Below are 11321 nucleotides of genomic sequence, written 5' to 3'. Positions count from 1 at the left end.
AGGGAACAAATCAGAAGCATCACCTGTATATGGCAGTAGAATATTTATAAATTATTATTTGGCTCTCGGATCCATGGGATGGGGACGGATCTATAATAATAATTATTATGTATTTGCAGTAGAAGATACTGTTAAACGGGAAGAGTGTCAAATAGTTCCTGCCGTAATGATTGGTTACAGGGAACAAAACAGAAGCATCACCTGTATATGGCAGTAGAATATTTGTAAATTATTATTTGGCTCTCGCATCCATGGGATGGGGACGGATCTATAATAATAATTATTATGTATTTGCAGTAGAAGATACTGTTAAACGGGAAGAGTGTCAAATAGTTCCTGCCGTAATGATTGCTTATAGGGAAAAACTTTGTGCATAACAGGGAGCAAAACATCACCTGTATATGGCAGTAGAATATTTGTAAATTATTATTTGGCTCTCGCATCCATGGGATGGAGACGGATCTATAATAATAATTATTATGTATTTGCAGTAGAAGATACTGTTAAACGGGAAGAGTGTCAAATAGTTCCTGCCGTAATGATTGGTTACAGGGAACAAAACAGAAGCATCACCTGTATATGGCAGTAGAATATTTGTAAATTATTATTTGGCTCTCGGATCCATGGGATGGGGACGGATCTATAATAATATTTATTATGTATTTGCAGTAGAAGATACTGTTAAACGGGAAGAGTGTCAAATAGTTCCTGCCGTAATCATTGGTTACAGGGAAAAACTGTGTGCATAACAGGGAACAAAACGGAAGCATCACCTGTATATGGCAGTAGAATATTTATAAATTATTATTTGGCTCTCGGATCCATGGGATGGGGACGGATCTATAATAATAATTATTATGTATTTGCAGTAGAAGATACTGTTAAACGGGAAGAGTGTCAAATAGCTCCTGCCGTAATGATTGGTTACAGGGAAAAACTTTGTGCATAACAGGGAACAAAACAGAAGCATCACCTGTATATGGCAGTAGAATATTTGTAAATTATTATTTGGCTCTCGCATCCATGGGATGGGGACGGATCTATAATAATAATTATTACGTATTTGCAGTAGAAGATACTGTTAATCGGAAAGAGTGTCAAATAGTTCCTGCCGTAATGATTGGTTACAGGGAAAAACTGTGTGCATAACAGAGAACAAAACGGAAGCATCACATGTATATGGCAGTAGAATATTTATAAATTATTATTTGGCTCTCGGATCCATGGGATGGGGACGGATCTATAATAATATTTATTATGTATTTGCAGTAGAAGATACTGTTAAATGGGAAGAGTGTCAAATAGCTCCTGCCGTAATGATTGGTTACAGGGAAAAACTTTGTGCATAACAGGGAACAAAACAGAAGCATCACCTGTATATGGCAGTAGAATATTTGTAAATTATTATTTGGCTCTCGCATCCATGGGATGGGGACGGATCTATAATAATAATTATTATGTATTTGCAGTAGAAGATACTGTTAAACGGGAAGAGTGTCAAATAGTTCCTGCCGTAATGATTGGCTACAGGGAAAATCTTTGTGCATAACAGGGAACAAAACAGAAGCATCACCTGTATATGGCAGTAGAATATTTATAAATTATTATTTGGCTCTCGGATCCATGGGATGGGGACGGATCTATAATAATAATTATTATGTATTTGCAGTAGAAGATACTGTTAAACGGGAAGAGTGTCAAATAGTTCCTGCCGTAATGATTGGTTACAGGGAACAAAACAGAAGCATCACCTGTATATGGCAGTAGAATATTTGTAAATTATTATTTGGCTCTCGCATCCATGGGATGGGGACGGATCTATAATAATAATTATTATGTATTTGCAGTAGAAGATACTGTTAAACGGGAAGAGTGTCAAATAGTTCCTGCCGTAATGATTGCTTACAGGGAAAAACTTTGTGCCTAACAGGGAGCAAACCATCACCTGTATATGGCAGTAGAATATTTGTAAATTATTATTTGGCTCTCGCATCCATGGGATGGAGACGGATCTATAATAATAATTATTATGTATTTGCAGTAGAAGATACTGTTAAACGGGAAGAGTGTCAAATAGTTCCTGCCGTAATGATTGGTTACAGGGAACAAAACAGAAGCATCACCTGTATATGGCAGTAGAATATTTGTAAATTATTATTTTTTGGCTCTCGGATCCATAGATGGGGACGGATCTATAATATTTATTATGTATTTGCAGTAGAAGATACTGTTAAACGGGAAGAGTGTCAAATAGTTCCTGCCGTAATGATTGGTTACAGGGAACAAAACAGAATCATCACCTGTATATGGCAGTAGAATATTTGTAAATTATTATTTGGCTCTCGCATCCATGGGATGGGGACGGATCTATAATAATAATTATTATGTATTTGCAGTTGAAGATACTGTTAAACGGGAAGAGTGTCAAATAGTTCCTGCCTTAATGATTGGCTGGAGGGAAAATCTTTGTGCATAACAGGGAACAAAACAGAAGCATCACCTGTATATGGCAGTAGAATATTTGTAAATTATTATTTGGCTCTCGCATCCATGGGATGGGGACGGATATATAATAATAATTATGTATTTGCAGTAGAAGATACTGTTAAACGGGAAGAGTGTGAAGTAGTTCCTGCCGTAATGATTGCTTACAGGGAAAAACTTTGTGCATAGCAGGGAACAAAACAGAAGCATCACCTGTATATGGCAGTAGAATATTTGTAAATTAATTTTTGGCTCTCGCATCCATGGGATGGGGACGGATCTATAATAATAATTATTATGTATTTGCAGTAGAAGACACTGTTAAACGGGAAGAGTGTCAAATAGTTCCTGCCGTAATGATTGGTTACAGGGAAAAACATTGTGTATAACATGGAACAAAACAGAAGCATCACCTGTATATGGCAGTAGAATATTTGTAAATTATTATTTGGCTCTCGCATCCATGGGATGGGGACGGATCTATAATAATAATTATTATGTATTTGCAGTAGAAGATACTGTTAAACGGGAAGAGTGTCAAATAGTTCCTGCCGTAATGATTGCTTACAGGGAAAAACTTTGTGCCTAACAGGGAGCAAACCATCACCTGTATATGGCAGTAGAATATTTGTAAATTATTTGGCTCTCGCGTCCATGGGATGGAGACGGATCTATAATAATAATTATTATGTATTTGCAGTAGAAGATACTGTTAAACGGGAAGAGTGTCAAATAGTTCCTGCCGTAATGATTGGTTACAGGGAACAAAACAGAAGCATCACCTGTATATGGCAGTAGAATATTTGTAAATTATTATTTGGCTCTCGGATCCATGGGATGGGGACGGATCTATAATAATATTTATTATGTATTTGCAGTAGAAGATACTGTTAAACGGGAAGAGTGTCAAATAGTTCCTGCCGTAATGATTGGTTACAGGGAACAAAACAGAAGCATCAGCTGTATATGGCAGTAGAATATTTGTAAATTATTATTTGGCTCTCGCATCCATGGGATGGGGACGAATCTATAATAATAATTATTATGTATTTGCAGTAGAAGATACTGTTAGAGGGGAAGAGTGTCAAATAGTTCCTGCCGTAATGATTGGTTACAGGGAAAAACTTTGTGAATAAAAGGGAACAAAACAGAAGCATCACCTGTATATGGCAGTAGAATATTTGTAAATTATTATTTGGCTCTCGCATCCATGGGATGGGGAGGGATCTATAATAATAATTATGTATTTGCAGTAGAAGATACTGTTAAACGGGAGAGTGTCAAATAGTTCCTGCCGTAATGATTGCTTATAGGGAAAAACTTTGTGCATAACAGGGAGCAAAACATCACCTGTATATGGCAGTAGAATATATGTAAATTATTATTTGGCTCTCGCATCCATGGGATGGGGACGGATCTATAATAATAATTATTATGTATTTGCAGTAGAAGATACTGTTAAACGGGAAGAGTGTCAAATAGTTCCTGCCGTAATGATTGGTTACAGGGAAAAACTGTGTGCATAACAGGGAACAAATCAGAAGCATCACCTGTATATGGCAGTAGAATATTTATAAATTATTATTTGGCTCTCGGATCCATGGGATGGGGACGGATCTATAATAATAATTATTATGTATTTGCAGTAGAAGATACTGTTAAATGGGAAGAGTGTCAAATAGTTCCTGCCGTAATGATTGGTTACAGGGAACAAAACAGAAGCATCACCTGTATATGGCAGTAGAATATTTGTAAATTATTATTTGGCTCTCGCATCCATGGGATGGGGACGGATCTATAATAATAATTATTATGTATTTGCAGTAGAAGATACTGTTAAACGGGAAGAGTGTCAAAAAGTTCCTGCCGTAATGATTGCTTACAGGGAAAAACTTTGTGCCTAACAGGGAGCAAAAAATCACCTGTATATGGCAGTAGAATATTTGTAAATTATTATTTGGCTCTCGCATCCATGGGATGGAGACGGATCTATAATAATAATTATTATGTATTTGCAGTAGAAGATACTGTTAAACGGGAAGAGTGTCAAATAGTTCCTGCCGTAATGATTGGTTACAGGGAACAAAACAGAAGCATCACCTGTATATGGCAGTAGAATATTTGTAAATTATTATTTGGCTCTCGGATCCATGGGATGGGGACGGATCTATAATAATATTTATTATGTATTTGCAGTAGAAGATACTGTTAAACGGGAAGAGTGTCAAATAGTTCCTGCCGTAATGATTGGTTACAGGGAACAAAACAGAAGCATCACCTGTATATGGCAGTAGAATATTTGTAAATTATTATTTGGCTCTCGCATCCATGGGATGGGGACGGATCTATAATAATAATTATTATGTATTTGCAGTAGAAGATACTGTTAAACGGGAAGAGTGTCAAATAGTTCCTGCCTTAATGATTGGCTACAGGGAAAATCTTTGTGCATAACAGGAAACAAAACAGAAGCATCACCTGTATATGGCAGTAGAATACTTGTAAATTATTATTTGGCTCTTGCATCCATGGGATGGGAACAGTTCTATAATAATAATCATGTATTTGCAGTAGAAGATAGTGTTAAACGGGAAGAGTGTCAAATAGTTCCTGCCGTAATGATTGCTTACAGGGAAAAACTTTGTACATAACAGGGAACAAAACAGAAGCATCACATGTATATGGCAGTAGAATATTTGTAAATTATTATTTGGCTCTCGCATCCATGGGATGGGGACGGATCCATAATAATAATTATTATGTATTTGCAGTAGAAGATACTGTTAGAGGGGAAGAGTGTCAAATAGTTCCTGCCGTAATGATTGGCTACAGGGAAAATCTTTGTGCATAACAGGAAACAAAACAGAAGCATCACCTGTATATGGCAGTAGAATATTTGTAAATTATTATTTGGCTCTTGCATCCATGGGATGGGAACAGTTCTATAATAATAATCATGTATTTGCAGTAGAAGATAGTGTTAAACGGGAAGAGTGTCAAATAGTTCCTGCCATAATGATTGCTTACAGGGAAAAACTGTGTGCATAACAGGGAACAAAACGGAAGCATCACCTGTATATGGCAGTAGAATATTTATAAATTATTATTTGGCTCTCGGATCCATGGGATGGGGACGGATCTATAATAATAATTATTATGTATTTGCAGTAGAAGATACTGTTAAACGGCAAGAGTGTCAAATAGCTCCTGCCGTAATGATTGGTTACAGGGAAAAACTTTGTGCATAACAGGGAACAAAACAGAAGCATTACCTGTATATGGCAGTAGAATATTTGTAAATTATTATTTGACTCTCGCATCCATGGGATGGGGACGGATCTATAATAATAATTATTACGTATTTGCAGTAGAAGATACTGTTAATCGGAAAGAGTGTCAAATAGTTCCTGCCGTAATGATTGGTTACAGGGAAAAACTGTGTGCATAACAGAGAACAAAACGGAAGCATCACATGTATATGGCAGTAGAATATTTATAAATTATTATTTGGCTCTCGGATCCATGGGATCGGGACGGATCTATAATAATATTTATTATGTATTTGCAGTAGAAGATACTGTTAAATGGGAAGAGTGTCAAATAGCTCCTGCCGTAATGATTGGTTACAGGGAAAAACTTTGTGCATAACAGGGAACAAAACAGAAGCATCACCTGTATATGGCAGTAGAATATTTGTAAATTATTATTTGGCTCTCGCATCCATGGGATGGGGACGGATCTATAATAATAATTATTATGTATTTGCAGTAGAAGATACTGTTAAACGGGAAGAGTGTCAAATAGTTCCTGCCGTAATGATTGGCTACAGGGAAAATCTTTGTGCATAACAGGGAACAAAACAGAAGCATCACCTGTATATGGCAGTAGAATATTTATAAATTATTATTTGGCTCTCGGATCCATGGGATGGGGACGGATCTATAATAATAATTATTATGTATTTGCAGTAGAAGATACTGTTAAACGGGAAGAGTGTCAAATAGTTCCTGCCGTAATGATTGGTTACAGGGAACAAAACAGAAGCATCACCTGTATATGGCAGTAGAATATTTGTAAATTATTATTTGGCTCTCGCATCCATGGGATGGGGACGGATCTATAATAATAATTATTATGTATTTGCAGTAGAAGATACTGTTAAACGGGAAGAGTGTCAAATAGTTCCTGCCGTAATGATTGCTTACAGGGAAAAACTTTGTGCCTAACAGGGAGCAAACCATCACCTGTATATGGCAGTAGAATATTTGTAAATTATTATTTGGCTCTCGCATCCATGGGATTGAGACGGATCTATAATAATAATTATTATGTATTTGCAGTAGAAGATACTGTTAAACGGGAAGAGTGTCAAATAGTTTCTGCCGTAATGATTGGTTACAGGGAACAAAACAGAAGCATCACCTGTATATGGCAGTAGAATATTTGTAAATTATTATTTGGCTCTCGGATCCATAGATGGGGACGGATCTATAATATTTATTATGTATTTGCAGTAGAAGATACTGTTAAACGGGAAGAGTGTCAAATAGTTCCTGCCGTAATGATTGGTTACAGGGAACAAAACAGAATCATCACCTGTATATGGCAGTAGAATATTTGTAAATTATTATTTGGCTCTCGCATCCATGGGATGGGGACGGATCTATAATAATAATTATTATGTATTTGCAGTTGAAGATACTGTTAAACGGGAAGAGTGTCAAATAGTTCCTGCCTTAATGATTGGCTAGAGGGAAAATCTTTGTGCATAACAGGGAACAAAACAGAAGCATCACCTGTATATGGCAGTAGAATATTTGTCAATTATTATTTGGCTCTCGCATCCATGGGATGGGGACGGATCTATAATAATAATTATTATGTATTTGCAGTAGAAGATACTGTTAAATGGGAAGAGTGTCAAATAGTTCCTGCCGTAATGATTGGTTACAGGGAAAAACTTTGTGCATAACAGGGAACAAAACAGAAGCATCACCTGTATATGGCAGTAGAATATTTGTAAATTATTATTTGGCTCTCGCATCCATGGGATGGAGACGGATCTATAATAATAATTATTATGTATTTGCAGTAGAAGATACTGTTAAACGGGAAGAGTGTCAAATAGTTCCTGCCGTAATGATTGGTTACAGGGAACAAAACAGAAGCATCACCTGTATATGGCAGTAGAATATTTGTAAATTATTATTTGGCTCTCGGATCCATGGGATGGGGACGGATCTATAACAATATTTATTATGTATTTGCAGTAGAAGATACTGTTAAACGGGAAGAGTGTCAAATAGTTCCTGCCGTAATGATTGGTTACAGGGAACAAAACAGAAGCATCACCTGTATATGGCAGTAGAATATTTGTAAATTATTATTTGGCTCTCGCATCCATGGGATGGGGACGGATCTATAATAATAATTATTATGTATTTGCAGTAGAAGATACTGTTAAACGGGAAGAGTGTCAAATAGTTCCTGCCTTAATGATTGGCTACAGGGAAAATCTTTGTGCATAACAGGAAACAAAACAGAAGCATCACCTGTATATGGCAGTAGAATACTTGTAAATTATTATTTGGCTCTTGCATCCATGGGATGGGAACAGTTCTATAATAATAATCATGTATTTGCAGTAGAAGATAGTGTTAAACGGGAAGAGTGTCAAATAGTTCCTGCCGTAATGATTGCTTACAGGGAAAAACTTTGTACATAACAGGGAACAAAACAGAAGCATCACATGTATATGGCAGTAGAATATTTGTAAATTATTATTTGGCTCTCGCATCCATGGGATGGGGACGGATCCATAATAATAATTATTATGTATTTGCAGTAGAAGATACTGTTAGAGGGGAAGAGTGTCAAATAGTTCCTGCCGTAATGATTGGCTACAGGGAAAATCTTTGTGCATAACAGGAAACAAAACAGAAGCATCACCTGTATATGGCAGTAGAATATTTGTAAATTATTATTTGGCTCTTGCATCCATGGGATGGGAACAGTTCTATAATAATAATCATGTATTTGCAGTAGAAGATAGTGTTAAACGGGAAGAGTGTCAAATAGTTCCTGCCATAATGATTGCTTACAGGGAAAAACTGTGTGCATAACAGGGAACAAAACGGAAGCATCACCTGTATATGGCAGTAGAATATTTATAAATTATTATTTGGCTCTCGGATCCATGGGATGGGGACGGATCTATAATAATAATTATTATGTATTTGCAGTAGAAGATACTGTTAAACGGCAAGAGTGTCAAATAGCTCCTGCCGTAATGATTGGTTACAGGGAAAAACTTTGTGCATAACAGGGAACAAAACAGAAGCATTACCTGTATATGGCAGTAGAATATTTGTAAATTATTATTTGGCTCTCGCATCCATGGGATGGGGACGGATCTATAATAATAATTATTACGTATTTGCAGTAGAAGATACTGTTAATCGGAAAGAGTGTCAAATAGTTCCTGCCGTAATGATTGGTTACAGGGAAAAACTGTGTGCATAACAGAGAACAAAACGGAAGCATCACATGTATATGGCAGTAGAATATTTATAAATTATTATTTGGCTCTCGGATCCATGGGATGGGGACGGATCTATAATAATATTTATTATGTATTTGCAGTAGAAGATACTGTTAAACGGGAAGAGTGTCAAATAGTTCCTGCCGTAATGATTGGCTACAGGGAAAATCTTTGTGCATAACAGGGAACAAAACAGAAGCATCACCTGTATATGGCAGTAGAATATTTATAAATTATTATTTGGCTCTCGGATCCATGGGATGGGGACGGATCTATAATAATAATTATTATGTATTTGCAGTAGAAGATACTGTTAAACGGGAAGAGTGTCAAATAGTTCCTGCCGTAATGATTGGTTACAGGGAACAAAACAGAAGCATCACCTGTATACGGCAGTAGAATATTTGTAAATTATTATTTGGCTCTCGCATCCATGGGATGGGGACGGATCTATAATAATAATTATTATGTATTTGCAGTAGAAGATACTGTTAAACGGGAAGAGTGTCAAATAGTTCCTGCCGTAATGATTGCTTACAGGGAAAAACTTTGTGCCTAACAGGGAGCAAACCATCACCTGTATATGGCAGTAGAATATTTGTAAATTATTATTTGGCTCTCGCATCCATGGGATTGAGACGGATCTATAATAATAATTATTATGTATTTGCAGTAGAAGATACTGTTAAACGGGAAGAGTGTCAAATAGTTTCTGCCGTAATGATTGGTTACAGGGAACAAAACAGAAGCATCACCTGTATATGGCAGTAGAATATTTGTAAATTATTATTTGGCTCTCGGATCCATAGATGGGGAAGGATCTATAATATTTATTATGTATTTGCAGTAGAAGATACTGTTAAACGGGAAGAGTGTCAAATAGTTCCTGCCGTAATGATTGGTTACAGGGAACAAAACAGAATCATCACCTGTATATGGCAGTAGAATATTTGTAAATTATTATTTGGCTCTCGCATCCATGGGATGGGGACGGATCTATAATAATAATTATTATGTATTTGCAGTTGAAGATACTGTTAAACGGGAAGAGTGTCAAATAGTTCCTGCCTTAATGATTGGCTAGAGGGAAAATCTTTGTGCATAACAGGGAACAAAACAGAAGCATCACCTGTATATGGCAGTAGAATATTTGTCAATTATTATTTGGCTCTCGCATCCATGGGATGGGGACGGATCTATAATAATAATTATTATGTATTTGCAGTAGAAGATACTGTTAAATGGGAAGAGTGTCAAATAGTTCCTGCCGTAATGATTGGTTACAGGGAAAAACTTTGTGCATAACAGGGAACAAAACAGAAGCATCACCTGTATATGGCAGTAGAATATTTGTAAATTATTATTTGGCTCTCGCATCCATGGGATGGGGACGGATATATAATAATAATTATGTATTTGCAGTAGAAGATTCTGTTAAACGGGAAGAGTGTGAAGTAGTTCCTGCCGTAATGATTGCTTACAGGGAAAAACTTTGTGCATAGCAGGGAACAAAACAGAAGCATCACCTGTATATGGCAGTAGAATATTTGTAAATTAATTTTTGGCTCTCGCATCCATGGGATGGGGACGTATCTATAATAATAATTATTATGTATTTGCAGTAGAAGACACTGTTAAACGGGAAGAGTGTCAAATAGTTCCTGCCGTAATGATTGGTTACAGGGAAAAACATTGTGTATAACATGGAACAAAACAGAAGCATCACCTGTATATGGCAGTAGAATATTTGTAAATTATTATTTGGCTCTCGCATCCATGGGATGGGGACGGATCTATAATAATAATTATTATGTATTTGCAGTAGAAGATACTGTTAAACGGGAAGAGTGTCAAATAGTTCCTGCCGTAATGATTGCTTACAGGGAAAAACTTTGTGCCTAACAGGGAGCAAACCATCACCTGTATATGGCAGTAGAATATTTGTAAATTATTTGGCTCTCGCGTCCATGGGATGGAGACGGATCTATAATAATAATTATTATGTATTTGCAGCAGAAGATACTGTTAAACGGGAAGAGTGTCAAATAGTTCCTGCCGTAATGATTGGTTACAGGGAACAAAACAGAAGCATCACCTGTATATGGCAGTAGAATATTTGTAAATTATTATTTGGCTCTCGGATCCATGGGATGGGGACGGATCTATAATAATATTTATTATGTATTTGCAGTAGAAGATACTGTTAAACGGGAAGAGTGTCAAATAGTTCCTGCCGTAATGATTGGTTACAGGGAACAAAACAGAAGCATCAGCTGTATATGGCAGTAGAATATTT

The sequence above is a fragment of the Amblyomma maculatum genome, chromosome 5, assembly GCF_055883805.1.
Source record: "Amblyomma maculatum isolate TAMU_Amacu chromosome 5, ASM5588380v1, whole genome shotgun sequence".
Lineage (NCBI taxonomy): Eukaryota > Metazoa > Arthropoda > Arachnida > Ixodida > Ixodidae > Amblyomma > Amblyomma maculatum.
This window is presented reverse-complemented; position numbering follows the sequence as displayed.